Source organism: Phalangium opilio, unplaced genomic scaffold (genome assembly GCF_054372755.1).
Source record: "Phalangium opilio isolate 3A_F unplaced genomic scaffold, DU_Popi_V2 ptg000024l_1, whole genome shotgun sequence".
Taxonomy (NCBI): domain Eukaryota; kingdom Metazoa; phylum Arthropoda; class Arachnida; order Opiliones; family Phalangiidae; genus Phalangium; species Phalangium opilio.
In genome coordinates, this window is record NW_028324155.1 from 11,765,569 (window position 1) to 11,788,112 (window position 22,544).

The following is a 22,544-nucleotide window of genomic DNA, read 5'->3' on the forward strand; positions in this document are numbered from 1 at the left end:
TAATAATTCGAACTTAAATTAAGTGAGACAAATTGACCTTCATCTTTTTAAAACAATAACAAAAAGAAAATATGTTTGCTTTTTTCATATCTATAGGAATTTAAAAGAGGAAAAAAAGTGAAAAAGCCAACGGAACGCAGTGTTCCTAAGTGGTCTCCCTCCCAAGTACTGACTGCGCTCGACGCTGCTTAACTTCGGTTATCGGACGAGAACCGGTGTTTTCAGCGTGATATGGCCGTTGTCGAGAGTGCTATTTAATAATTCGAATATAATTAACCTTCATCTTTATAAATCAATAAGAAAAAGAAGATATGTTTGCTTTTTTCATATCTCATGGAATTTAAAAGAGGAAATAAAAGTGAAAAAGCCAACGGCACGCAAAGTTTCCAAGTACTGACTGCGCTCGACGCTGCTAAACTTCGGTGATCGGACGAGAACCGGTGTTTTCAGCGTGGTATGGCCGTTGCCGAGAGTGCTAGATAATAATTCGAATTTAAATTAAGTGAGAGAAAATAACCATCATCTTTTTCAAACAATAACAAAAAGAAAATATGTTTGCTTTTTTCATATCTATTGGAATTTAAAAGAGGAAAAAAAAGTGAAAAAGCCAACGGCACGCAGTGTTCCTAAGTGGTCTCCCTCCCAAGTACTGACTGCGCTCGACGCTGCTTAACTTCGGTGATCGGACGAGAACCGGTGTTTTCAGCGTGATATGGCCGTTGCCGAGAGTGCTATTTAATAATTCGAATTTAAATTAAGTGAGACAAATTAACCTTCATCTTTTTAAAACAATAACAAAAAGAAAATATGTTTGCTTTTTTCATATCTATTGGAATTTAAAAGAGGAAAAAAAAGTGAAAAAGCCAACGGCACGCAGTGTTCCTAAGTGGTCTCCCTCCCAAGTACTGACTGCGCTCGACGCTGCTTAACTTCGGTGATAGGACGAGAACCGGTGTTTTCAGCGTGATATGGCCGTTGCCGAGAGTGCTATTTAATAATTCGAATTTAAATTAAGTGAGACAAATTAACCTTCATCTTTTTAAAGCAATAACAAAAAGATAATATGTTTGCTTTTTTCATATCTATAGGAATTTAAAAGAGGAAAGAAAAGTGAAAAAGCCAACGGCACGCAGTGTTCCTAAGTGGTCTCCTCCCAAGTACTGACTGCGCTCGACGCTGCTTAACTTCGGTGATCGGACGAGAACCGGTGTTTTCAGCGTGATATGGCCGTTGCCGAGAGTGCTATTTAATAATTCGAATTTAAATTAAGTGAGACAAATTAACCTTCATCTTTTTAAAACAATAACAAAAAGATAATATGTTTGCTTTTTTCATATCTATAGGAATTTAAAAGAGGAAAAAAAAGTGAAAAAGCCAACGGCACCCAGTTTTCCTAAGTGGTCTCCCTCCCAAGTACTGACTGCGCTCGACGCTGCTTAACTTCGGTGATCGGACGAGAACCGGTGTTTTCAGCGTGATATGGCCGTTGCCGAGAGTGCTATTTAATAATTCGAATATAATTAACCTTCATCTTTATAAATCAATAAGAAAAAGAAGATATGTTTGCTTTTTTCATATCTCATGGAATTTAAAAGAGGAAATAAAAGTGAAAAAGCCAACGGCACGCAAAGTTTCCAAGTACTGACTGCGCTCGACGCTGCTAAACTTCGGTGATCGGACGAGAACCGGTGTTTTCAGCGTGGTATGGCCGTTGCCGAGAGTGCTAGATAATAATTCGAATTTAAATTAAGTGAGAGAAAATAACCATCATCTTTTTCAAACAATAACAAAAAGAAAATATGTTTGCTTTTTTCATATCTATTGGAATTTAAAAGAGGAAAAAAAAGTGAAAAAGCCAACGGCACGCAGTGTTCCTAAGTGGTCTCCCTCCCAAGTACTGACTGCGCTCGACGCTGCTTAACTTCGGTGATCGGACGAGAACCGGTGTTTTCAGCGTGATATGGCCGTTGCCGAGAGTGCTATTTAATAATTCGAATTTAAATTAAGTGAGACAAATTAACCTTCATCTTTTTAAAACAATAACAAAAAGAAAATATGTTTGCTTTTTTCATATCTATTGGAATTTAAAAGAGGAAAAAAAAGTGAAAAAGCCAACGGCACGCAGTGTTCCTAAGTGGTCTCCCTCCCAAGTACTGACTGCGCTCGACGCTGCTTAACTTCGGTGATAGGACGAGAACCGGTGTTTTCAGCGTGATATGGCCGTTGCCGAGAGTGCTATTTAATAATTCGAATTTAAATTAAGTGAGACAAATTAACCTTCATCTTTTTAAAGCAATAACAAAAAGATAATATGTTTGCTTTTTTCATATCTATAGGAATTTAAAAGAGGAAAGAAAAGTGAAAAAGCCAACGGCACGCAGTGTTCCTAAGTGGTCTCCTCCCAAGTACTGACTGCGCTCGACGCTGCTTAACTTCGGTGATCGGACGAGAACCGGTGTTTTCAGCGTGATATGGCCGTTGCCGAGAGTGCTATTTAATAATTCGAATTTAAATTAAGTGAGACAAATTAACCTTCATCTTTTTAAAACAATAACAAAAAGATAATATGTTTGCTTTTTTCATATCTATAGGAATTTAAAAGAGGAAAAAAAAGTGAAAAAGCCAACGGCACCCAGTTTTCCTAAGTGGTCTCCCTCCCAAGTACTGACTGCGCTCGACGCTGCTTAACTTCGGTGATCGGACGAGAACCGGTGTTTTCAGCGTGATATGGCCGTTGCCGAGAGTGCTATTTAATAATTCGAATATAATTAACCTTCATCTTTATAAATCAATAAGAAAAAGAAGATATGTTTGCTTTTTTCATATCTCATGGAATTTAAAAGAGGAAATAAAAGTGAAAAAGCCAACGGCACGCAAAGTTTCCAAGTACTGACTGCGCTCGACGCTGCTAAACTTCGGTGATCGGACGAGAACCGGTGTTTTCAGCGTGGTATGGCCGTTGCCGAGAGTGCTAGATAATAATTCGAATTTAAATTAAGTGAGAGAAAATAACCATCATCTTTTTCAAACAATAACAAAAAGAAAATATGTTTGCTTTTTTCATATCTATTGGAATTTAAAAGAGGAAAAAAAAGTGAAAAAGCCAACGGCACGCAGTGTTCCTAAGTGGTCTCCCTCCCAAGTACTGACTGCGCTCGACGCTGCTTAACTTCGGTGATCGGACGAGAACCGGTGTTTTCAGCGTGATATGGCCGTTGCCGAGAGTGCTATTTAATAATTCGAATTTAAATTAAGTGAGACAAATTAACCTTCATCTTTTTAAAACAATAACAAAAAGAAAATATGTTTGCTTTTTTCATATCTATTGGAATTTAAAAGAGGAAAAAAAAGTGAAAAAGCCAACGGCACGCAGTGTTCCTAAGTGGTCTCCCTCCCAAGTACTGACTGCGCTCGACGCTGCTTAACTTCGGTGATAGGACGAGAACCGGTGTTTTCAGCGTGATATGGCCGTTGCCGAGAGTGCTATTTAATAATTCGAATTTAAATTAAGTGAGACAAATTAACCTTCATCTTTTTAAAGCAATAACAAAAAGATAATATGTTTGCTTTTTTCATATCTATAGGAATTTAAAAGAGGAAAGAAAAGTGAAAAAGCCAACGGCACGCAGTGTTCCTAAGTGGTCTCCTCCCAAGTACTGACTGCGCTCGACGCTGCTTAACTTCGGTGATCGGACGAGAACCGGTGTTTTCAGCGTGATATGGCCGTTGCCGAGAGTGCTATTTAATAATTCGAATTTAAATTAAGTGAGACAAATTAACCTTCATCTTTTTAAAACAATAACAAAAAGATAATATGTTTGCTTTTTTCATATCTATAGGAATTTAAAAGAGGAAAAAAAAGTGAAAAAGCCAACGGCACCCAGTTTTCCTAAGTGGTCTCCCTCCCAAGTACTGACTGCGCTCGACGCTGCTTAACTTCGGTGATCGGACGAGAACCGGTGTTTTCAGCGTGATATGGCCGTTGCCGAGAGTGCTATTTAATAATTCGAATTTAAATTAAGTGAGACAAATTAACCATCTTTTTAAAACAATAACAAAAAGAAAATATGTTGGCTTTTTTCATATCTATTGGAATTTAAAAGAGGAAAAAAAAGTGAAAAAGCCAACGGCGCGCAGTGTTCCTAAGTTTTCTCCCTCCCAAGTACTGACTGCGCTCGACGCTGCTTAACTTCGGTGATCCGACGAGAACCGGTGTTTTCAGCGTGATATGGCCGTTGCCGAGAGTGCTAGATAATAATTCGAACTTAAATTAAGTGAGACAAATTGACCTTCATCTTTTTAAAACAATAACAAAAAGAAAATATGTTTGCTTTTTTCATATCTATAGGAATTTAAAAGAGGAAAAAAAGTGAAAAAGCCAACGGAACGCAGTGTTCCTAAGTGGTCTCCCTCCCAAGTACTGACTGCGCTCGACGCTGCTTAACTTCGGTTATCGGACGAGAACCGGTGTTTTCAGCGTGATATGGCCGTTGCCGAGAGTGCTATTTAATAATTCGTATATAATTAACCTTCATCTTTATAAATCAATAAGAAAAAGAAGATATGTTTGCTTTTTTCATATCTCATGGAATTTAAAAGAGGAAATAAAAGTGAAAAAGCCAACGGCACGCAAAGTTTCCAAGTACTGACTGCGCTCGACGCTGCTAAACTTCGGTGATCGGACGAGAACCGGTGTTTTCAGCGTGGTATGGCCGTTGCCGAGAGTGCTAGATAATAATTCGAATTTAAATTAAGTGAGAGAAAATAACCATCATCTTTTTCAAACAATAACAAAAAGAAAATATGTTTGCTTTTTTCATATCTATTGGAATTTAAAAGAGGAAAAAAAAGTGAAAAAGCCAACGGCACGCAGTGTTCCTAAGTGGTCTCAATCCCAAGTACTGACTGCGCTCGACGCTGCTTAACTTCGGTGATCGGACGAGAACCGGTGTTTTCAGCGTGATATGGCCGTTGCCGAGAGTGCTATTTAATAATTCGAATTTAAATTAAGTGAGACAAATTAACCTTCATCTTTTTAAAACAATAACAAAAAGAAAATATGTTTGCTTTTTTCATATCTATTGGAATTTAAAAGAGGAAAAAAAAGTGAAAAAGCCAACGGCACGCAGTGTTCCTAAGTGGTCTCCCTCCCAAGTACTGACTGCGCTCGACGCTGCTTAACTTCGGTGATCGGACGAGAACCGGTGTTTTCAGCGTGATATGGCCGTTGCCGAGAGTGCTAGATAATAATTCGAATTTAAATTAAGTGAGACAAATTAACCTTCATCTTTTTAAAACAATAACAAAAAGAAAATATGTTTGCTTTTTTCATATCTATTGGAATTTAAAAGAGGAAAAAAAAGTGAAAAAGCCAACGGCACGCAGTGTTCCTAAGTGGTCTCCCTCCCAAGTACTGACTGCGCTCGACGCTGCTTAACTTCGGTGATCGGACGAGAACCGGTGTTTTCAGCTTGATATGGCCGTTGCCGAGAGTGCTAGATAATAATTCGAACTTAAATTAAGTGAGACAAATTGACCTTCATCTTTTTAAAACAATAACAAAAAGAAAATATGTTTGCTTTTTTCATATCTATAGGAATTTAAAAGAGGAAAAAAAGTGAAAAAGCCAACGGAACGCAGTGTTCCTAAGTGGTCTCCCTCCCAAGTACTGACTGCGCTCGACGATGCTTAACTTCGGTTATCGGACGAGAACCGGTGTTTTCAGCGTGATATGGCCGTTGCCGAGAGTGCTATTTAATAATTCGAATATAATTAACCTTCATCTTTATAAATCAATAAGAAAAAGAAGATATGTTTGCTTTTTTCATATCTCATGGAATTTAAAAGAGGAAATAAAAGTGAAAAAGCCAACGGCACGCAAAGTTTCCAAGTACTGACTGCGCTCGACGCTGCTAAACTTCGGTGATCGGACGAGAACCGGTGTTTTCAGCGTGGTATGGCCGTTGCCGAGAGTGCTAGATAATAATTCGAATTTAAATTAAGTGAGAGAAAATAACCATCATCTTTTTCAAACAATAACAAAAAGAAAATATGTTTGCTTTTTTCATATCTATTGGAATTTAAAAGAGGAAAAAAAAGTGAAAAAGCCAACGGCACGCAGTGTTCCTAAGTGGTCTCTCTCCCAAGTACTGACTGCGCTCGACGCTGCTTTACTTCGGTGATCGGACGAGAACCGGTGTTTTCAGCGTGATATGGCCGTTGCCGAGAGTGCTTTTTAATAATTCGAATTTAAATTAAGTGAGACAAATTAACCTTCATCTTTTTAAAACAATAACAAAAAGAAAATATGTTTGCTTTTTTCATATCTATTGGAATTTAAAAGAGGAAAAAAAAGTGAAAAAGCCAACGGCACGCAGTGTTCCTAAGTGGTCTCCCTCCCAAGTACTGACTGCGCTCGACGCTGCTTAACTTCGGTGATCGGACGAGAACCGGTGTTTTCAGCGTGATATGGCCGTTGCCGAGAGTGCTATTTAATAATTCGAATTTAATTAACCTTCATCTTTATAAATCAATAAGAAAAAGAAGATGTTTGCTTTTTTCATATCTCATGGAATTTAAAAGAGGAAATAAAAGTGAAAAAGCCAACGGCACGCAAAGTTTCCAAGTACTGACTGCGCTCGACGCTGCTTAACTTCGGTGATCGGACGAGAACCGGTGTTTTCAGCGTGATATGGCCGTTGCCGAGAGTGCTAGATAATAATTCGAATTTAAATTAAGTGAGACAAATTAACCATCATCTTTTTAAAACAATAACAAAAAGAAAATATGTTTGCTTTTTTCATATCTATAGGAATTTAAAAGAGGAAAAAAAAGTGAAAAAGTCAACGGCACCCAGTTTTCCTAAGTGGTCTCCCTCGCAAGTACTGACTGCGCTCGACGCTGCTTAACTTCGGTGATCGGACGAGAACCGGTGTTTTCAGCGTGATATGGCCGTTGCCGAGAGTGCTATTTAATAATTCGAATTTAAATTAAGTGAGACAAATTAACCTTCATCTTTTTAAAACAATAACAAAAAGAAAATATGTTGGCTTTTTTCATATCTATTGGAATTTAAAAGAGGAAAAAAAAGTGAAAAAGCCAACGGCACGCAGTGTTCCTAAGTGGTCTCCCTCCCAAGTACTGACTGCGCTCGACGCTGCTTAACTTCGGTGATCGGACGAGAACCGGTGTTTTCAGCGTGATATGGCCGTTGCCGAGAGTGCTATTTAATAATTCGAATTTAATTAACCTTCATCTTTATAAATCAATAAGAAAAAGAAGATGTTTGCTTTTTTCATATCTCATGGAATTTAAAAGAGGAAATAAAAGTGAAAAAGCCAACGGCACGCAAAGTTTCCAAGTACTGACTGCGCTCGACGCTGCTTAACTTCGGTGATCGGACGAGAACCGGTGTTTTCAGCGTGATATGGCCGTTGCCGAGAGTGCTAGATAATAATTCGAATTTAAATTAAGTGAGACAAATTAACCATCATCTTTTTAAAACAATAACAAAAAGAAAATATGTTTGCTTTTTTCATATCTATAGGAATTTAAAAGAGGAAAAAAAAGTGAAAAAGTCAACGGCACCCAGTTTTCCTAAGTGGTCTCCCTCGCAAGTACTGACTGCGCTCAACGCTGCTTAACTTCGGTGATCGGACGAGAACCGGTGTTTTCAGCGTGATATGGCCGTTGCCGAGAGTGCTATTTAATAATTCGAATTTAAATTAAGTGAGACAAATTAACCTTCATCTTTTTAAAACAATAACAAAAAGAAAATATGTTGGCTTTTTACCTCTCCGTGTGACGTAGTCCAGGAGAGGTTCTGTAACGGCCGTGTCTGTGTGTGTGTCTGTCTGTGTGTGTGTCTGTCTGTGTGTCTGTCTGTCTGTCCGTTGTTACACCCACGTGACCGCGTTCGCAGTTTGCGTATCGGAGCAAACGTGTTCGCCATTTCCGAACTGCTTTCGCAGTCACGGAAATGGCTCCTCTACTTGAGTTCTCACACCACCATCTTCTGGTCTTTGTCCATCCCACACAGACACCAGTCTGTTCTTACTGGCTTCTAATCACCACCATATTTTGTTCTTCATCCATCCCCATGGACACCAGTCTGTACATAATGGCTTCTAATCACCACCATCTTCTGGTCTTCGTCCGTTCCACTTGGACACCAGTCTGTACATACTGGCTTCTAATCACCACCATCTTCTGTTTTTTGTCAATCCCACATTGACACCAGTCTGCACTTACACTGGCTTCTAACACCACCATCCACTGGTCTTCCGTCTATTCCACATAGACACCAATCTGTATCATTGGCTTCTACTCCATTATCATCGTTTGGTTTTAGGATATACGCGGCGATCAGCTAGGGTTACGAGAAACGTCTAGCCTCCCTAAGGTGGGATCGCCACCAAAGGTTTTCGCAATTGCGCTTTTTCCTTACTATTATAATGGAAACGAATCGTATATATACCCCAAAATTTGAAGAAAGTGGGCAAGAGGGGTACCCTTCAATTTAAACGTCAATATTAGCAAAGTTTGAGAAGATAATAGGTTTAACTTTATTTTAAACGATTTAACTTTTATTAATGTTAATTATTGAAGATTAAAATAATTAAAAATAATTATATTTATTTAAATATTAAAGATAAACCTCTCGTGCAAAGAGAGAGATTATCATCGCCTCCTATATCTGCCAAGGCCCGTGCATGCGATATATTTCATTCATTGCCTCCTATATCTATCAAGGCCCGTGCATTGCGATGTATTTTTCAAAACAACAACCAAAATGGGAAGCTCCTCTCAGAAACATAACAATTTCTTTTCTCTGTATATGAAATGAAAATATGGATAATATTGCGCTCCTTCTTTAATGCCTGTCTGTTAATATTTTACGTAGTAGTAATACGTTTTTAGCGAAGTTTAGAGAGGATAAACATAAGCGAGATTGTTTCGGAAAAAAAATACTGCTTCCACTAATGGGTTTATACTCCTTGTGTCTGTGTGTGTCCGTCCATTGTTACACTAGTGCGTCGCGTTAGCAGTTAGCCTTGTGTTGATGTGTTAAGAAATCATACAGAACCTTAATATTCCCTTTTTCCATAATATAAAGTGAATATATTTTTCGTAATTATGATGCATTAAGTACTTTTGTAGCTTTAAAGCTCTGTTTCATTTTGATATTCCAAAGAGTTTTTTTAATATTGTTATTTGAAATGGCTGTTTACATATTGCTTAAGCTATACTACATCTGTATATAGAATAATCCTTGGTTTAGTGATTACATGAAGAAAACTATGACCTAGACTCCGGCGGGTATAACAAGTATTATCCGCAATAGGCTTAGTGAAATAAAGAGTGAATAATTGAGGCCTGAGGTGAAGTAAACTTGTGGCTTTGATTTTCGTGTCTGTAATGAAGAGACATCAACGGTTCAGAGTGAGCCGAAAGTTAAATACACTCTTAAATAATCATGTAAAGATTTTATAATGGAAGAAAAGATCATGGTGGCAATTTAATTAGTAAAAGGGCTAATGGTGAACGGGTAGTAGCTTCAGACTTATTATTCTCTTTATGGTGCGCATTGACTATTAGTGTGTCTAGCTACAATTTAGCTTTGGTGTTATTTAACGTTAACATTCATGTTGGCAAACTAAGAATATTGTTGAGGTGAGACGAGACGATAGTGTTTACACTGCAAACCAGTTGTGAATGTAGCTATCAGAATATAGGCTAAACAGCTGAAGCGCAGACTTCATTTCCTGTTCTTTTCCCCATTGACTGATTTCCATGTGTCCAAGATTTATCCTTATTGGATGTAAAATGTCGTCTGCTTTACTGTACATTCGCTATGTTTGGAATACTGCTTCAATATTTCGTAAATTTTTACTTCAAAAAAAAAGAAATAATTCCATATCTAGGTAAATAAGTTTGTAGTAGTAGACCTCTTGACACGGAGAGGTAATATTTTGGTTTTCCCAACTTGTTTCATATCTATTGGAATTTAAAAGAGGAAAAAAAAGTGAAAAAGCCAATGGCACGCAGTGTTCCTAAGTGGTCTCCCTCCCATGTACTGACTGCGCTCGACGCTGCTTAACTTCGGTGATCGGACGAGAACCGGTGTTTTCAGCGTGATATGGCCGTTGCCGAGAGTGCTAGATAATAATTCGAATTTAATTAACCTTCATCTTTATAAATCAATAAGAAAAAGAAGATGTTTGCTTTTTTCATATCTCATGGAATTTAAAAGAGGAAATAAAAGTGAAAAAGCCAACGGCACGCAAAGTTTCCAAGTACTGACTGCGCTCGACGCTGCTTAACTTCGGTGATCGGACGAGAACCGGTGTTTTCAGCATGATATGGCCGTTGCCGAGAGTGCTAGATAATAATTCGAATTTAAATTAAGTGAGACAAATTAACCATCATCTTTTTAAAACAATAACAAAAAGAAAATATGTTTGCTTTTTTCATATCTATTGGAATTTAAAAGAGGAAAAAAAGTGAAAAAGCCAACGGCACGCAGTGTTCCTAAGTGGTCTCCCTCCCAAGTACTGACTGCGCTCGACGCTGCTTAACTTCGGTGATCCGACGAGAACCGGTGTTTTCAGCGTGATATTGCCGTTGCCGACAGTGCTAGATAATAATTCGAATTTAAATTAAGTGAGACAAATTGACCTTCATCTTTTTAAAACAATAACAAAAAGAAAATATGTTTGCTTTTTTCATATCTATAGGAATTTAAAAGAGGAAACAAAAGTGAAAAAGTCAACGGCACCCAGTTTTCCTAAGTGGTCTCCCTCGCAAGTACTGACTGCGCTCGACGCTGCTTAACTTCGGTGATCGGACGAGAACCGGTGTTTTCAGCGTGATATGGCCGTTGCCGAGAGTGCTATTTAATAATTCGAATTTAAATTAAGTGAGACAAATTAACCTTCATCTTTTTAAAACAATAACAAAAAGAAAATATGTTGGCTTTTTTCATATCTATTGGAATTTAAAAGAGGAAAAAAAAGTGAAAAAGCCAACGGCGCGCAGTGTTCCTAAGTGGTCTCCCTCCCAAATACTGACTGCGCTCGACGCCGCTTAACTTCGGTGATCCGACGAGAACCGGTGTTTTCAGCGTGATATGGCCGTTGCCGAGAGTGCTAGATAATAATTCGAACTTAAATTAAGTGAGACAAATTGACCATCTTTTTAAAACAATAACAAAAAGAAAATATGTTTGCTTTTTCATATCTATAGGAATTTAAAAGAGGATAAAAAGTGAAAAAGCCAACGGCACGCAGTGTTCCTAAGTGGTCTCCCTCCCAAGTACTGACTGCGCTCGACGCTGCTTAACTTCGGTTATCGGACGAGAACCGGTGTTTTCAGCGTGATATGGCCGTTGCCGAGAGTGCTATTTAATAATTCGAATTTAATTAACCTTCATCTTTATAAATCAATAAGAAAAAGAAGATATGTTTGCTTTTTTCATATCTCATGGAATTTAAAAGAGGAAATAAAAGTGAAAAAGCCAACGGCACGCAAAGTTTCCAAGTACTGACTGCGCTCGACGCTGCTTAACTTCGGTGATCGGACGAGAACCGGTGTTTTCAGCGTGATATGGCCGTTGCCGAGAGTGCTAGATAATAATTCGAATTTAAATTAAGTGAGACAAATTAACCATCATCTTTTTAAAACAATAACAAAAAGAAAATATGTTTGCTTTTTTCATATCTTTTGGAATTTGAAAGAGGAAAAAAAAGTGAAAAAGCCAACGGCACGCAGTGTTCCTAAGTGGTCTCCCTCCCAAGTACTGACTGCGCTCGACGCTGCTTAACTTCGGTGATCGGACGAGAACCGGTGTTTTCAGCGTGATATGGCCGTTGCCGAGAGTGCTTTTTAATAATTCGAATTTAAACTAAGTGAGACAAATTAACCATCATCTTTTTAAAACAATAACAAAAAGAAAATATGTTTGCTTTTTTCATATCTATTGGAATTTAAAAGAGGAAAAAAAAGTGAAAAAGCCAACGGCACGCAGTATTCCTAAGTGGTCTCCCTCCCAAGTACTGACTGCGCTCGACGCTGCTTAACTTCGGTGATCGGACGAGAACCTGTGCTTTCAGCGTGACATGGCCGTTGCCGAGAGTGCTATTTAATAATTTGAATTTAATTAACCTTCATCTTTAAAAATCAATAAAAAAAAGAAGATATGTTTGCTTTTTTCATATCTGATGGAATTTAAAAGAGGAAATAAAAGTGAAAAAGCCAACGGCACGCAAAGTTTCCAAGTACTGACTGCGTTCGACGCTGCTTAACTTCGGTGATCGGACGAGAACCGGTGTTTTCAGCGTGATATGGCAGTTGCCGAGAGTGCTAGATAATAATTCGAATTTAAACTAAGTGAGACAAATTAACCATCATCTTTTTAAAACAATAACAAAAAGAAAATATGTTTGCTTTTTTCATATCTATTGGATTTTAAAAGAGGAAAAAAAAGTGAAAAAGCCAACGGCACGCAGTGTTCCTAAGTGGTCTCCCTCCCAAGTACTGACTGCGCTCGACGCTGCTTAACTTCGGTGATCGGACGAGAACCGGTGTTTTCAGCGTGATATGGCCGTTGCCGAGAGTGCTATTTAATAATTCGAATTTAAATTAAGTGAGACAAATTAACCTTCATCTTCTTAAAACAATAACAAAAAGAAAATATGTTGGCTTTTTTCATATCTATTGGAATTTAAAAGAGGAAAAAAAAGTGAAAAAGCCAACGGCACGCAGTGTTCCTAAGTGGTCTCCCTCCCAAGTACTGACTGCGCTCGACGCTGCTTAACTTCGGTTATCGGACGAGACCCGGTGTTTTCAGCGTGATATGGCCGTTGCCGAGAGTGCTATTTAATAATTTGAATTTAAAAACCTTCATCTTTATAAAACAATAACAAAAAGAAGATATGTTTGGTTTTTTCATATCTGATGGAATTTAAAAGAGGAAATAAAAGTGAAAAAGCCAACGGCACGCAGAGTTTCCAAGTACTGACTGCGCTCGACGCTGCTTAACTTCGGTGATCGGACGAGAACCGGTGTCTTCAGCGTGATATGGCCGTTGCCGAGAGTGCTAGATGATAATTCGAATTTAAACTAAGTGAGACAAATTAACCATCATCTTTTTAAAACAATAACAAAAAGAAAGTATGTTTGCTTTTTTCATATCTATTGGAATTTAAAAGAGGAAAAAAAAGTGAAAAAGCCAACGGCACGCAGTATTCCTAAGTGGTCTCCCTCCCAAGTACTGACTGCGCTCGACGCTGCTTAACTTCGGTGATCGGACGAGAACCTGTGCTTTCAGCGTGACATGGCCGTTGCCGAGAGTGCTATTTAATAATTTGAATTTAATTAACCTTCATCTTTAAAAATCAATAAAAAAAAGAAGATATGTTTGCTTTTTTCATATCTGATGGAATTTAAAAGAGGAAATAAAAGTGAAAAAGCCAACGGCACGCAAAGTTTCCAAGTACTGACTGCGTTCGACGCTGCTTAACTTCGGTGATCGGACGAGAACCGGTGTTTTCAGCGTGATATGGCAGTTGCCGAGAGTGCTAGATAATAATTCGAATTTAAACTAAGTGAGACAAATTAACCATCATCTTTTTAAAACAATAACAAAAAGAAAATATGTTTGCTTTTTTCATATCTATTGGAATTTAAAAGAGGAAAAAAAAGTGAAAAAGCCAACGGCACGCAGTGTTCCTAAGTGGTCTCCCTCCCAAGTACTGACTGCGCTCGACGCTGCTTAACTTCGGTGATCCGACGAGAACCGGGGTTTTCAGCGCGATATGGCCGTTGCCGAGAGTGCTAGATAATAATTCGAATTTAAATTAAGTGAGACAAATTGACCATCTTTTTAAAACAATAACAAAAAGAAAATATGTTTGCTTTTTTCATATCTATAGGAATTTAAAAGAGGAAAATAGTGAAAAAGCCAACGGCACGCAGTGTTCCTAAGTGGTCTCCTCCCAAGTACTGACTGCGCTCGACGCTGCTTAACTTCGGTGATCGGACGAGAACCGGTGTTTTCAGCGTGATAGGGCCGTTGCCGAGAGAACTATTTAATAATTCGAATTTAAATTAAGTGAGACAAATTAACCTTCATCTTTTTAAAACAATAACAAAAAGAAAACATGTTGGCTTTTTTCATATCTATTGGAATTTCAAAGAGGAAAAAAAAGTGAAAAAGCCAACGGTGCGCAGTGTTCCTAAGTGGTCTCCCTCCCAAGTACTGACTGCGCTCGACGCTGCTTAACTTCGGTGATCCGACGAGAACCGGTGTTTTCAGCGTGATATGGCCGTTGCCGAGAGTGCTATTTAATAATTTGAATTTAATTAACCTTCATCTTTAAAAATCAATAAAAAAAAGAAGATATGTTTGCTTTTTTCATATCTGATGGAATTTAAAAGAGGAAATAAAAGTGAAAAAGCCAACGGCACGCAAAGTTTCCAAGTACTGACTGCGTTCGACGCTGCTTAACTTCGGTGATCGGACGAGAACCGGTGTTTTTAGCGTGATATGGCAGTTGCCGAGAGTGCTAGATAATAATTCGAATTTAAACTAAGTGAGACAAATTAACCATCATCTTTTTAAAACAATAACAAAAAGAAAATATGTTTGCTTTTTTCATATCTATTGGATTTTAAATGAGGAAAAAAAAGTGAAAAAGCCAACGGCACGCAGTGTTCCTAAGTGGTCTCCCTCCCAAGTACTGACTGCGCTCGACGCTGCTTAACTTCGGTGATCGGACGAGAACCGGTGTTTTCAGCGTGATATGGCCGTTGCCGAGAGTGCTATTTAATAATTCGAATTTAAATTAAGTGAGACAAATTAACCTTCATCTTCTTAAAACAATAACAAAAAGAAAATATGTTGGCTTTTTTCATATCTATTGGAATTTAAAAGAGGAAAAAAAAGTGAAAAAGCCAACGGCACGCAGTGTTCCTAAGTGGTCTCCCTCCCAAGTACTGACTGCGCTCGACGCTGCTTAACTTCGGTGATCCGACGAGAACCGGGGTTTTCAGCGCGATATGGCCGTTGCCGAGAGTGCTAGATAATAATTCGAATTTAAATTAAGTGAGACAAATTGATCATCTTTTTAAAACAATAACAAAAAGAAAATATGTTTGCTTTTTTCATATCTATAGGAATTTAAAAGAGGAAAATAGTGAAAAAGCCAACGGCACGCAGTGTTCCTAAGTGGTCTCCTCCCAAGTACTGACTGCGCTCGACGCTGCTTAACTTCGGTGATCGGACGAGAACCGGTGTTTTCAGCGTGATATGGCCGTTGCCGAGAGAACTATTTAATAATTCGAATTTAAATTAAGTGAGACAAATTAACCTTCATCTTTTTAAAACAATAACAAAAAGAAAACATGTTGGCTTTTTTCATATCTATTGGAATTTCAAAGAGGAAAAAAAAGTGAAAAAGCCAACGGCGCGCAGTGTTCCTAAGTGGTCTCCCTCCCAAGTACTGACTGCGCTCGACGCTGCTTAACTTCGGTGATCCGACGAGAACCGGTGTTTTCAGCGTGATATGGCCGTTGCCGAGAGTGCTAGATAATAATTCGAATGTAAATTAAGTGAGACAAATTAACCATCATCTTTTTAAAACAATAACAAAAAGAAAATATGTTTGCTTTTTTCATATCTATTGGAATTTAAAAGAGGAAAAAAATTTGAAAAAGCCAACGGCACGCAGTGTTCCTAAGTGGTCTCCCTCCCAAGTACTGCCTGGGCTCGACGCTGCTTAACTTCTGTGATCGGACGAGAAACGGTGTTTTCAGCGTGATATGGCCGTTGCCGAGAGTGCTAATTAATAATTTGAATTTAATTAACCTTCATCTTTATAAATCAATAAGAAAAAGAAGATATGTTTGCTTTTTTCATATCTGATGGAATTTAAAAGATGAAATAAAAGTGAAAATGCCAACGCCACGCAAAGTTTCCAAGTACAGACTGCGCTCGACGCTGCTTAACTTCGGTGATCGGACGAGAACCGGTGTTTTCAGCGTGATATGGCCGTTGCCGAGAGTGCTATTTAATAATTCGAATTTAAATTAAGTGAGACAAATTAACCTTCATCTTCTTAAAACAATAACAAAAAGAAAATATGTTGGCTTTTTTCATATCTATTGGAATTTAAAAGAGGAAAAAAAAGTGAAAAAGCCAACGGCACGCAGTGTTCCTAAGTGGTCTCCCTCCCAAGTACTGACTGCGCTCGACGCTGCTTAACTTCGGTGATCCGACGAGAACCGGGGTTTTCAGCGCGATATGGCCGTTGCCGAGAGTGCTAGATAATAATTCGAATTTAAATTAAGTGAGACAAATTGATCATCTTTTTAAAACAATAACAAAAAGAAAATATGTTTGCTTTTTTCATATCTATAGGAATTTAAAAGAGGAAAATAGTGAAAAAGCCAACGGCACGCAGTGTTCCTAAGTGGTCTCCTCCCAAGTACTGACTGCGCTCGACGCTGCTTAACTTCGGTGATCGGACGAGAACCGGTGTTTTCAGCGTGATATGGCCGTTGCCGAGAGAACTATTTAATAATTCGAATTTAAATTAAGTGAGACAAATTAACCTTCATCTTTTTAAAACAATAACAAAAAGAAAACATGTTGGCTTTTTTCATATCTATTGGAATTTCAAAGAGGAAAAAAAAGTGAAAAAGCCAACGGCGCGCAGTGTTCCTAAGTGGTCTCCCTCCCAAGTACTGACTGCGCTCGACGCTGCTTAACTTCGGTGATCCGACGAGAACCGGTGTTTTCAGCGTGATATGGCCGTTGCCGAGAGTGCTAGATAATAATTCGAATGTAAATTAAGTGAGACAAATTAACCATCATCTTTTTAAAACAATAACAAAAAGAAAATATGTTTGCTTTTTTCATATCTATTGGAATTTAAAAGAGGAAAAAAATTTGAAAAAGCCAACGGCACGCAGTGTTCCTAAGTGGTCTCCCTCCCAAGTACTGCCTGGGCTCGACGCTGCTTAACTTCTGTGATCGGACGAGAAACGGTGTTTTCAGCGTGATATGGCCGTTGCCGAGAGTGCTAATTAATAATTTGAATTTAATTAACCTTCATCTTTATAAATCAATAAGAAAAAGAAGATATGTTTGCTTTTTTCATATCTGATGGAATTTAAAAGATGAAATAAAAGTGAAAATGCCAACGCCACGCAAAGTTTCCAAGTACAGACTGCGCTCGACGCTGCTTAACTTCGGTGATCGGACGAGAACCGGTGTTTTCAGCGTGATATGGCCGTTGCCGAGAGTGCTATTTAATAATTCGAATTTAAATTGAGTGAGACAAATTAACCTTCATCTTTTTAAAACAATAACAAAAAGAAAATATGTTGGCTTTTTTCATATCTATTGGAATTTAAAAGAGGAAAAAAAAGTGAAAAAGCCAACGGCACGCAGTGTTCCTAAGTGGTCTCCCTCCCAAGTACTGACTGCGCTCGACGCTGCTTAACTTCGGTGATCCGACGAGAACCGGTGTTTTCAGCGTGATATGGCCGTTGCCGAGAGTGCTAGATAATAATTCGAATTTAAATTAAGTGAGACAAATTGACCTTCATCTTTTTAAAACAATAACAAAAAGAAAATATGTTTGCTTTTTTCATATCTATAGGAATTTAAAAGAGGAAAAAAAAGTTAAAAAGCCAACGGCACGCAGTGTTCCTAAGTGGTCTCCCTCCCAAGTACTGACTGCGCTCGACGCTGCTTAACTTCGGTGATCGGACGAGAACCGGTGTTTTGAGCGTGATATGGCCGTTGCCGAGAGTGCTATTTAATAATTTGAATTTAATTAACCTTCATCTTTATAAATCAATAAGAAAAAGAAGATATGTTTGCTTTTTTAATATCTGATGGAATTTAAAAGAGGAAATAAAAGTGAAAATGCCAACGCCACGCAAAGTTTCCAAGTACTGACTGCGCTCGACGCTGCTTAACTTCGGTGATCGGACGAGAACCGGTGTTTTCAGCGTGATATGGCCGTTGCCGAGAGTGCTATTTAATGATTCGAATATAAACTAAGTGAGACAAATTAACCTTCATCTTTTTAAAACAATAACAAAAAGAAAATATGTTGGCTTTTTTCATATCTATTGGAATTTAAAAGAGGAAAAAAAAAGTGAAAAAGCCAACGGCACGCAGTGTTCCTAAGTGGTCTCCCTCCCAAGTACTGACTGCGCTCGACGCTGCTTAACTTCGTTGATCCGACGAGAACCGGTGTTTTCAGCGTGATATGGCCGTTGCCGAGAGTGCTAGATAATAATTCGAATTTAAATTAAGTGAGACAAATTGACCATCTTTTTAAAACAATAACAAAAAGAAAATATGTTTGCTTTTTTCATATCTATAGGAATTTAAAAGAGGAAAAAAAGTGAAAAAGCCAACGGCACGCAGTGTTCCTAAGTGGTCTCCTCCCAAGTACTGACTGCGCTCGACGCTGCTTAACTTCGGTGATCGGACGAGAGCCGGTGTTTTCAGCGTGATATGGCCGTTGCCGAGAGTGCTATTTAATAATTCGAATTTAAATTAAGTGAGACAAATTAACCTTCATCTTTTTAAAACAATAACAAAAAGAAAATATGTTTGCTTTTTTCATATCTATTGGAATTTAAAAGAGGAAAAAAAAGTGAAAAAGCCAACGGCGCGCAGTGTTCCTAAGTGGTCTCCCTTTCAAGTACTGACTGCGCTCGACGCCGCTTAACTTCGGTGATCCGACGAGAACCGGTGTTTTCAGCGTGATATGGCCGTTGCCGAGAGTGCTAGACAATAATTCGAACTTAAATTAAGTGAGACAAATTGACCTTCATCTTTTTAAAACAATAACAAAAAGAAAATATGTTTGCTTTTTTCATATCTATAGGAATTTAAAAGAGGAAAAAAAGTGAAAAAGCCAACGGCACGCAGTGTTCCTAAGTGGTCTCCCTCCCAAGTACTGACTGCGCTCGACGCTGCTTAACTTCGGTTATCGGACGAGAACCGGTGTTTTCAGCGTGATATGGCCGTTGCCGAGAGTGCTATTTAATAATTTGAATTTAATTAACCTTCATCTTTATAAATCAATAAGAAAAAGAAGATATGTTTGCTTTTTTAATATCTGATGGAATTTAAAAGAGGAAATAAAAGTGAAAATGCCAACGCCACGCAAAGTTTCCAAGTACTGACTGCGCTCGACGCTGCTTAACTTCGGTGATCGGACGAGAACCGGTGTTTTCAGCGTGATATGGCCGTTGCCGAGAGTGCTATTTAATGATTCGAATATAAACTAAGTGAGACAAATTAACCTTCATCTTTTTAAAACAATAACAAAAAGAAAATATGTTGGCTTTTTTCATATCTATTGGAATTTAAAAGAGGAAAAAAAAAGTGAAAAAGCCAACGGCACGCAGTGTTCCTAAGTGGTCTCCCTCCCAAGTACTGACTGCGCTCGACGCTGCTTAACTTCGTTGATCCGACGAGAACCGGTGTTTTCAGCGTGATATGGCCGTTGCCGAGAGTGCTAGATAATAATTCGAATTTAAATTAAGTGAGACAAATTGACCATCTTTTTAAAACAATAACAAAAAGAAAATATGTTTGCTTTTTTCATATCTATAGGAATTTAAAAGAGGAAAAAAAGTGAAAAAGCCAACGGCACGCAGTGTTCCTAAGTGGTCTCCTCCCAAGTACTGACTGCGCTCGACGCTGCTTAACTTCGGTGATCGGACGAGAGCCGGTGTTTTCAGCGTGATATGGCCGTTGCCGAGAGTGCTATTTAATAATTCGAATTTAAATTAAGTGAGACAAATTAACCTTCATCTTTTTAAAACAATAACAAAAAGAAAATATGTTTGCTTTTTTCATATCTATTGGAATTTAAAAGAGGAAAAAAAAGTGAAAAAGCCAACGGCGCGCAGTGTTCCTAAGTGGTCTCCCTTTCAAGTACTGACTGCGCTCGACGCCGCTTAACTTCGGTGATCCGACGAGAACCGGTGTTTTCAGCGTGATATGGCCGTTGCCGAGAGTGCTAGACAATAATTCGAACTTAAATTAAGTGAGACAAATTGACCTTCATCTTTTTAAAACAATAACAAAAAGAAAATATGTTTGCTTTTTTCATATCTATAGGAATTTAAAAGAGGAAAAAAGTGAAAAAGCCAACGGCACGCAGTGTTCCTAAGTGTTCTCCCTCCCAAGTACTGACTGCGCTCGACGCTGCTTAACTTCGGTTATCGGACGAGAACCGGTGTTTTCAGCGTGATATGACCGTTGCCGAGAGTGCTATTTAATAATTCGAATTTAATTAACCTTCATCTTTATAAATCAATAAGAAAAAGAAGATATGTTTGCTTTTTTCATATCTCATGGAATTTAAAAGAGGAAATAAAAGTGAAAAAGCCAACGGCACGCAAAGTTTCCAAGTACTGACTGCGCTCGACGCTGCTTAACTTCGGTGATCGGACGAGAACCGGTGTTTTCAGCGAGATATGGCCGTTGCCGAGAGTGCTAGATAATAATTCGAATTTAAATTAAGTGAGACAAATTAACCATCATCTTTTTAAAACAATAACAAAAAGAAAATATGTTTGCTTTTTTCATATCTATTGGAATTTAAAAGAGGAAAAAAAGTGAAAAAGCCAACGGCACGCAGTGTTCCTAAGTGGTCTCCCTCCCAAGTACTGACTGCGCTCGACGCTGCTTAACTTCGGTTATCGGACGAGAACCGGTGTTTTCAGCGTGATATGGCCGTTGCCGAGAGTGCTATTTAATAATTCGAATTTAATTAACCTTCATCTTTATAAATCAATAAGGAAAAAGAAGATGTTTGCTTTTTTCATATCTCATGGAATTTAAAAGAGGAAATAAAAGTGAAAAAGCCAACGGCACGCAAAGTTTCCAAGTACTGACTGCGCTCGACGCTGCTTAACTTCGGTGATCGGACGAGAACCGGTGTTTTCAGCGAGATATGGCCGTTGCCGAGAGTGCTAGATAATAATTCGAATTTAAATTAAGTGAGACAAATTAACCATCATCTTTTTAAAACAATAACAAAAAGAAAATATGTTTGCTTTTTTCATATCTATTGGAATTTAAAAGAGGAAAAAGAGTGAAAAAGCCAACGGCACGCAGTGTTCCTAAGTGGTCTCCCTCCCAAGTACTGACTGCGCTCGACGCTGCTTAACTTCGGTGATCGGACGAGAACCGGTGTTTTCAGCGTGATATGGCCGTTGCCGAGAGTGCTATTTAATATTCGAATTTAATTAACCTTCATCTTTAAAAATCAATAAGAAAAAGAAGATATGTTTGCTTTTTTCATATCTCATGGAATTTAAAAGAGGAAATAAAAGTGAAAAAGCCAACGGCACGCAAAGTTTCCAAGTACTGACTGCGCTCGACGCTGCTTAACTTCGGTGATCGGACGAGAACCGGTGTTTTCAGCGTGATTTGGCCGTTGCCGAGAGTGCTAGATAATAATTCGAATTTAAATTAAGTGAGACAAATTAACCATCATCTTTTTAAAACAATAACAAAAAGAAAATATGTTTGCTTTTTTCATATCTATTGAAATTTAAAAGAGGAAAAAAAAGTGAAAAAGCCAACGGCACGCAGTGTTCCTAAGTGGTCTCCCTCCCAAGTACTGACTGCGCTCGACGCTGCTTAACTTCGCTGATCCGACGAGAACCGGTGTTTTCAGCGTGATATGGCCTATGCCAAGAGTGCTAGATAATAATTCGAATTTAAATTAAGTGAGACAAATTGACCTTCATCTTTTTAAAACAATAACAAAAAGAAAATATGTTTGCTTTTTTCATATCTATAGGAATTTAAAAGAGGAAAAAAAAGTGAAAAAGCCAACGGCACGCAGTGTTCCTAAGTGGTCTCCCTCCCAAGTACTGACTGCGCTCGACGCTGCTTAACTTCGGTGATCGGACGAGAACCGGTGTTTTCAGCGTGATATGGCCGTTGCCGAGAGTGCTATTTAATAATTTCAATTTAATTAACCTTCATCTTTATAAATCAATAAGAAAAAGAGGATATGCTTGCTTTTTTCATATCTCATGGAATTTAAAAGGGGAAATAAAAGTGAAAAAGCCAACGGCACGCAGAGTTTCCAAGTACTGACTGCGCTCGACGCTGCTTAACTTCGGTGATCCGACGAGAACCGGTGTTTTCAGCGTGATATGGCCGTTGCCGAGAGTGCTAGATATTAATTCGAATTTAGATTAAGTGAGACAAATTAACCATCATCTTTTTAAAACAATAACAAAAAGAAAATATGTTTGCTTTTTTCATATCTATTGGAATTTAAAAGAGGAAAAAAAAGTGAAAAAGCCAACGGCACGCAGTGTTCCTAAGTGGTCTCCCTCCCAAGTACTGACTGCGCTCGACGCTGCTTAACTTCGGTGATCGGACGAGAACCGGTGTTTTCAGCGTGATATGGCCGTTGCCGAGAGTGCTAGATAATAATTCGAATCTAAATTAAGTGAGACAAATTAACCATCATCTTTTTAAAACAATA

General features: G+C 38.4%; 25 non-coding genes and 45 pseudogenes across 25 annotated transcripts; all 70 read right to left on the reverse strand.

Annotated features, from left to right (window-relative positions):
* Nucleotides 1-124: 124 nt before the first annotated feature.
* LOC149694072 (5S ribosomal RNA) lies at nucleotides 125-243 on the reverse strand (annotated as a pseudogene).
* A 362-nt stretch (nucleotides 244-605) lies between these two features.
* Nucleotides 606-724, reverse strand: LOC149694073 (5S ribosomal RNA). The gene has a single exon (XR_016383017.1). It is a non-coding gene; the product is annotated as a 5S ribosomal RNA (ribosomal RNA).
* Nucleotides 725-861: 137 nt separating this feature from the next.
* LOC149694074 (5S ribosomal RNA) lies at nucleotides 862-980 on the reverse strand (annotated as a pseudogene).
* Nucleotides 981-1,117: 137 nt separating this feature from the next.
* LOC149694075 (5S ribosomal RNA) lies at nucleotides 1,118-1,235 on the reverse strand. Its single transcript, XR_016383368.1, has one exon. It is a non-coding gene; the product is annotated as a 5S ribosomal RNA (ribosomal RNA).
* Nucleotides 1,236-1,372: 137 nt separating this feature from the next.
* On the reverse strand, nucleotides 1,373-1,491 carry LOC149694076 (5S ribosomal RNA). Its single transcript, XR_016383298.1, has one exon. It is a non-coding gene; the product is annotated as a 5S ribosomal RNA (ribosomal RNA).
* A 362-nt stretch (nucleotides 1,492-1,853) lies between these two features.
* Nucleotides 1,854-1,972, reverse strand: LOC149694077 (5S ribosomal RNA). Its single transcript, XR_016383019.1, has one exon. It is a non-coding gene; the product is annotated as a 5S ribosomal RNA (ribosomal RNA).
* A 137-nt stretch (nucleotides 1,973-2,109) lies between these two features.
* LOC149694078 (5S ribosomal RNA) lies at nucleotides 2,110-2,228 on the reverse strand (annotated as a pseudogene).
* A 137-nt stretch (nucleotides 2,229-2,365) lies between these two features.
* LOC149694079 (5S ribosomal RNA) lies at nucleotides 2,366-2,483 on the reverse strand. Its single transcript, XR_016383369.1, has one exon. It is a non-coding gene; the product is annotated as a 5S ribosomal RNA (ribosomal RNA).
* A 137-nt stretch (nucleotides 2,484-2,620) lies between these two features.
* LOC149694080 (5S ribosomal RNA) lies at nucleotides 2,621-2,739 on the reverse strand. Its single transcript, XR_016383299.1, has one exon. It is a non-coding gene; the product is annotated as a 5S ribosomal RNA (ribosomal RNA).
* A 362-nt stretch (nucleotides 2,740-3,101) lies between these two features.
* On the reverse strand, nucleotides 3,102-3,220 carry LOC149694081 (5S ribosomal RNA). Its single transcript, XR_016383020.1, has one exon. It is a non-coding gene; the product is annotated as a 5S ribosomal RNA (ribosomal RNA).
* A 137-nt stretch (nucleotides 3,221-3,357) lies between these two features.
* LOC149694082 (5S ribosomal RNA) lies at nucleotides 3,358-3,476 on the reverse strand (annotated as a pseudogene).
* Nucleotides 3,477-3,613: 137 nt separating this feature from the next.
* On the reverse strand, nucleotides 3,614-3,731 carry LOC149694083 (5S ribosomal RNA). The gene has a single exon (XR_016383370.1). It is a non-coding gene; the product is annotated as a 5S ribosomal RNA (ribosomal RNA).
* A 137-nt stretch (nucleotides 3,732-3,868) lies between these two features.
* Nucleotides 3,869-3,987, reverse strand: LOC149694084 (5S ribosomal RNA). The gene has a single exon (XR_016383301.1). It is a non-coding gene; the product is annotated as a 5S ribosomal RNA (ribosomal RNA).
* A 134-nt stretch (nucleotides 3,988-4,121) lies between these two features.
* LOC149694085 (5S ribosomal RNA) lies at nucleotides 4,122-4,240 on the reverse strand (annotated as a pseudogene).
* A 136-nt stretch (nucleotides 4,241-4,376) lies between these two features.
* LOC149694086 (5S ribosomal RNA) lies at nucleotides 4,377-4,495 on the reverse strand (annotated as a pseudogene).
* Nucleotides 4,496-4,857: 362 nt separating this feature from the next.
* On the reverse strand, nucleotides 4,858-4,976 carry LOC149694087 (5S ribosomal RNA; annotated as a pseudogene).
* Nucleotides 4,977-5,113: 137 nt separating this feature from the next.
* Nucleotides 5,114-5,232, reverse strand: LOC149694088 (5S ribosomal RNA). The gene has a single exon (XR_016383021.1). It is a non-coding gene; the product is annotated as a 5S ribosomal RNA (ribosomal RNA).
* Nucleotides 5,233-5,369: 137 nt separating this feature from the next.
* LOC149694089 (5S ribosomal RNA) lies at nucleotides 5,370-5,488 on the reverse strand. Its single transcript, XR_016383246.1, has one exon. It is a non-coding gene; the product is annotated as a 5S ribosomal RNA (ribosomal RNA).
* A 136-nt stretch (nucleotides 5,489-5,624) lies between these two features.
* LOC149694090 (5S ribosomal RNA) lies at nucleotides 5,625-5,743 on the reverse strand (annotated as a pseudogene).
* A 362-nt stretch (nucleotides 5,744-6,105) lies between these two features.
* Nucleotides 6,106-6,224, reverse strand: LOC149694091 (5S ribosomal RNA; annotated as a pseudogene).
* A 137-nt stretch (nucleotides 6,225-6,361) lies between these two features.
* Nucleotides 6,362-6,480, reverse strand: LOC149694092 (5S ribosomal RNA). Its single transcript, XR_016383022.1, has one exon. It is a non-coding gene; the product is annotated as a 5S ribosomal RNA (ribosomal RNA).
* Nucleotides 6,481-6,600: 120 nt separating this feature from the next.
* On the reverse strand, nucleotides 6,601-6,703 carry LOC149694093 (5S ribosomal RNA; annotated as a pseudogene).
* A 137-nt stretch (nucleotides 6,704-6,840) lies between these two features.
* Nucleotides 6,841-6,959, reverse strand: LOC149694094 (5S ribosomal RNA; annotated as a pseudogene).
* Nucleotides 6,960-7,096: 137 nt separating this feature from the next.
* On the reverse strand, nucleotides 7,097-7,215 carry LOC149694095 (5S ribosomal RNA). The gene has a single exon (XR_016383023.1). It is a non-coding gene; the product is annotated as a 5S ribosomal RNA (ribosomal RNA).
* A 120-nt stretch (nucleotides 7,216-7,335) lies between these two features.
* Nucleotides 7,336-7,438, reverse strand: LOC149694096 (5S ribosomal RNA; annotated as a pseudogene).
* Nucleotides 7,439-7,575: 137 nt separating this feature from the next.
* On the reverse strand, nucleotides 7,576-7,694 carry LOC149694097 (5S ribosomal RNA; annotated as a pseudogene).
* Nucleotides 7,695-10,031: 2,337 nt separating this feature from the next.
* Nucleotides 10,032-10,150, reverse strand: LOC149694098 (5S ribosomal RNA; annotated as a pseudogene).
* Nucleotides 10,151-10,270: 120 nt separating this feature from the next.
* Nucleotides 10,271-10,373, reverse strand: LOC149694099 (5S ribosomal RNA; annotated as a pseudogene).
* Nucleotides 10,374-10,509: 136 nt separating this feature from the next.
* Nucleotides 10,510-10,628, reverse strand: LOC149694100 (5S ribosomal RNA; annotated as a pseudogene).
* Nucleotides 10,629-10,765: 137 nt separating this feature from the next.
* Nucleotides 10,766-10,884, reverse strand: LOC149694101 (5S ribosomal RNA; annotated as a pseudogene).
* A 137-nt stretch (nucleotides 10,885-11,021) lies between these two features.
* Nucleotides 11,022-11,140, reverse strand: LOC149694102 (5S ribosomal RNA; annotated as a pseudogene).
* A 132-nt stretch (nucleotides 11,141-11,272) lies between these two features.
* LOC149694103 (5S ribosomal RNA) lies at nucleotides 11,273-11,391 on the reverse strand. Its single transcript, XR_016383332.1, has one exon. It is a non-coding gene; the product is annotated as a 5S ribosomal RNA (ribosomal RNA).
* A 122-nt stretch (nucleotides 11,392-11,513) lies between these two features.
* LOC149694104 (5S ribosomal RNA) lies at nucleotides 11,514-11,616 on the reverse strand (annotated as a pseudogene).
* Nucleotides 11,617-11,753: 137 nt separating this feature from the next.
* Nucleotides 11,754-11,872, reverse strand: LOC149694105 (5S ribosomal RNA). The gene has a single exon (XR_016383024.1). It is a non-coding gene; the product is annotated as a 5S ribosomal RNA (ribosomal RNA).
* Nucleotides 11,873-12,009: 137 nt separating this feature from the next.
* Nucleotides 12,010-12,128, reverse strand: LOC149694106 (5S ribosomal RNA; annotated as a pseudogene).
* Nucleotides 12,129-12,490: 362 nt separating this feature from the next.
* On the reverse strand, nucleotides 12,491-12,609 carry LOC149694107 (5S ribosomal RNA). The gene has a single exon (XR_016383025.1). It is a non-coding gene; the product is annotated as a 5S ribosomal RNA (ribosomal RNA).
* Nucleotides 12,610-12,746: 137 nt separating this feature from the next.
* Nucleotides 12,747-12,865, reverse strand: LOC149694108 (5S ribosomal RNA; annotated as a pseudogene).
* Nucleotides 12,866-12,986: 121 nt separating this feature from the next.
* LOC149694109 (5S ribosomal RNA) lies at nucleotides 12,987-13,089 on the reverse strand (annotated as a pseudogene).
* A 137-nt stretch (nucleotides 13,090-13,226) lies between these two features.
* LOC149694110 (5S ribosomal RNA) lies at nucleotides 13,227-13,345 on the reverse strand (annotated as a pseudogene).
* Nucleotides 13,346-13,707: 362 nt separating this feature from the next.
* On the reverse strand, nucleotides 13,708-13,826 carry LOC149694111 (5S ribosomal RNA; annotated as a pseudogene).
* A 132-nt stretch (nucleotides 13,827-13,958) lies between these two features.
* Nucleotides 13,959-14,076, reverse strand: LOC149694112 (5S ribosomal RNA; annotated as a pseudogene).
* Nucleotides 14,077-14,213: 137 nt separating this feature from the next.
* Nucleotides 14,214-14,332, reverse strand: LOC149694113 (5S ribosomal RNA; annotated as a pseudogene).
* Nucleotides 14,333-14,694: 362 nt separating this feature from the next.
* On the reverse strand, nucleotides 14,695-14,813 carry LOC149694114 (5S ribosomal RNA). The gene has a single exon (XR_016383026.1). It is a non-coding gene; the product is annotated as a 5S ribosomal RNA (ribosomal RNA).
* A 137-nt stretch (nucleotides 14,814-14,950) lies between these two features.
* LOC149694115 (5S ribosomal RNA) lies at nucleotides 14,951-15,069 on the reverse strand (annotated as a pseudogene).
* Nucleotides 15,070-15,201: 132 nt separating this feature from the next.
* Nucleotides 15,202-15,319, reverse strand: LOC149694116 (5S ribosomal RNA). The gene has a single exon (XR_016383371.1). It is a non-coding gene; the product is annotated as a 5S ribosomal RNA (ribosomal RNA).
* A 137-nt stretch (nucleotides 15,320-15,456) lies between these two features.
* LOC149694117 (5S ribosomal RNA) lies at nucleotides 15,457-15,575 on the reverse strand (annotated as a pseudogene).
* Nucleotides 15,576-15,712: 137 nt separating this feature from the next.
* On the reverse strand, nucleotides 15,713-15,831 carry LOC149694118 (5S ribosomal RNA; annotated as a pseudogene).
* Nucleotides 15,832-16,193: 362 nt separating this feature from the next.
* LOC149694119 (5S ribosomal RNA) lies at nucleotides 16,194-16,312 on the reverse strand (annotated as a pseudogene).
* A 132-nt stretch (nucleotides 16,313-16,444) lies between these two features.
* Nucleotides 16,445-16,562, reverse strand: LOC149694120 (5S ribosomal RNA). The gene has a single exon (XR_016383373.1). It is a non-coding gene; the product is annotated as a 5S ribosomal RNA (ribosomal RNA).
* Nucleotides 16,563-16,699: 137 nt separating this feature from the next.
* Nucleotides 16,700-16,818, reverse strand: LOC149694121 (5S ribosomal RNA; annotated as a pseudogene).
* Nucleotides 16,819-16,955: 137 nt separating this feature from the next.
* On the reverse strand, nucleotides 16,956-17,074 carry LOC149694122 (5S ribosomal RNA; annotated as a pseudogene).
* Nucleotides 17,075-17,436: 362 nt separating this feature from the next.
* On the reverse strand, nucleotides 17,437-17,555 carry LOC149694123 (5S ribosomal RNA). The gene has a single exon (XR_016383217.1). It is a non-coding gene; the product is annotated as a 5S ribosomal RNA (ribosomal RNA).
* Nucleotides 17,556-17,692: 137 nt separating this feature from the next.
* On the reverse strand, nucleotides 17,693-17,811 carry LOC149694124 (5S ribosomal RNA; annotated as a pseudogene).
* A 363-nt stretch (nucleotides 17,812-18,174) lies between these two features.
* Nucleotides 18,175-18,293, reverse strand: LOC149694125 (5S ribosomal RNA; annotated as a pseudogene).
* A 133-nt stretch (nucleotides 18,294-18,426) lies between these two features.
* LOC149694126 (5S ribosomal RNA) lies at nucleotides 18,427-18,544 on the reverse strand (annotated as a pseudogene).
* Nucleotides 18,545-18,681: 137 nt separating this feature from the next.
* On the reverse strand, nucleotides 18,682-18,800 carry LOC149694127 (5S ribosomal RNA; annotated as a pseudogene).
* A 136-nt stretch (nucleotides 18,801-18,936) lies between these two features.
* On the reverse strand, nucleotides 18,937-19,055 carry LOC149694128 (5S ribosomal RNA). The gene has a single exon (XR_016383334.1). It is a non-coding gene; the product is annotated as a 5S ribosomal RNA (ribosomal RNA).
* A 363-nt stretch (nucleotides 19,056-19,418) lies between these two features.
* LOC149694129 (5S ribosomal RNA) lies at nucleotides 19,419-19,537 on the reverse strand (annotated as a pseudogene).
* A 133-nt stretch (nucleotides 19,538-19,670) lies between these two features.
* Nucleotides 19,671-19,788, reverse strand: LOC149694130 (5S ribosomal RNA; annotated as a pseudogene).
* A 137-nt stretch (nucleotides 19,789-19,925) lies between these two features.
* On the reverse strand, nucleotides 19,926-20,044 carry LOC149694131 (5S ribosomal RNA; annotated as a pseudogene).
* A 135-nt stretch (nucleotides 20,045-20,179) lies between these two features.
* LOC149694132 (5S ribosomal RNA) lies at nucleotides 20,180-20,298 on the reverse strand (annotated as a pseudogene).
* A 122-nt stretch (nucleotides 20,299-20,420) lies between these two features.
* LOC149694133 (5S ribosomal RNA) lies at nucleotides 20,421-20,523 on the reverse strand (annotated as a pseudogene).
* A 136-nt stretch (nucleotides 20,524-20,659) lies between these two features.
* LOC149694134 (5S ribosomal RNA) lies at nucleotides 20,660-20,778 on the reverse strand. The gene has a single exon (XR_016383335.1). It is a non-coding gene; the product is annotated as a 5S ribosomal RNA (ribosomal RNA).
* Nucleotides 20,779-20,899: 121 nt separating this feature from the next.
* On the reverse strand, nucleotides 20,900-21,002 carry LOC149694135 (5S ribosomal RNA; annotated as a pseudogene).
* A 136-nt stretch (nucleotides 21,003-21,138) lies between these two features.
* Nucleotides 21,139-21,257, reverse strand: LOC149694136 (5S ribosomal RNA). Its single transcript, XR_016383027.1, has one exon. It is a non-coding gene; the product is annotated as a 5S ribosomal RNA (ribosomal RNA).
* A 121-nt stretch (nucleotides 21,258-21,378) lies between these two features.
* On the reverse strand, nucleotides 21,379-21,481 carry LOC149694137 (5S ribosomal RNA; annotated as a pseudogene).
* A 137-nt stretch (nucleotides 21,482-21,618) lies between these two features.
* Nucleotides 21,619-21,737, reverse strand: LOC149694138 (5S ribosomal RNA; annotated as a pseudogene).
* Nucleotides 21,738-21,874: 137 nt separating this feature from the next.
* Nucleotides 21,875-21,993, reverse strand: LOC149694139 (5S ribosomal RNA). Its single transcript, XR_016383028.1, has one exon. It is a non-coding gene; the product is annotated as a 5S ribosomal RNA (ribosomal RNA).
* Nucleotides 21,994-22,115: 122 nt separating this feature from the next.
* LOC149694140 (5S ribosomal RNA) lies at nucleotides 22,116-22,218 on the reverse strand (annotated as a pseudogene).
* Nucleotides 22,219-22,355: 137 nt separating this feature from the next.
* LOC149694141 (5S ribosomal RNA) lies at nucleotides 22,356-22,474 on the reverse strand. Its single transcript, XR_016383030.1, has one exon. It is a non-coding gene; the product is annotated as a 5S ribosomal RNA (ribosomal RNA).
* Nucleotides 22,475-22,544: the final 70 nt, after the last annotated feature.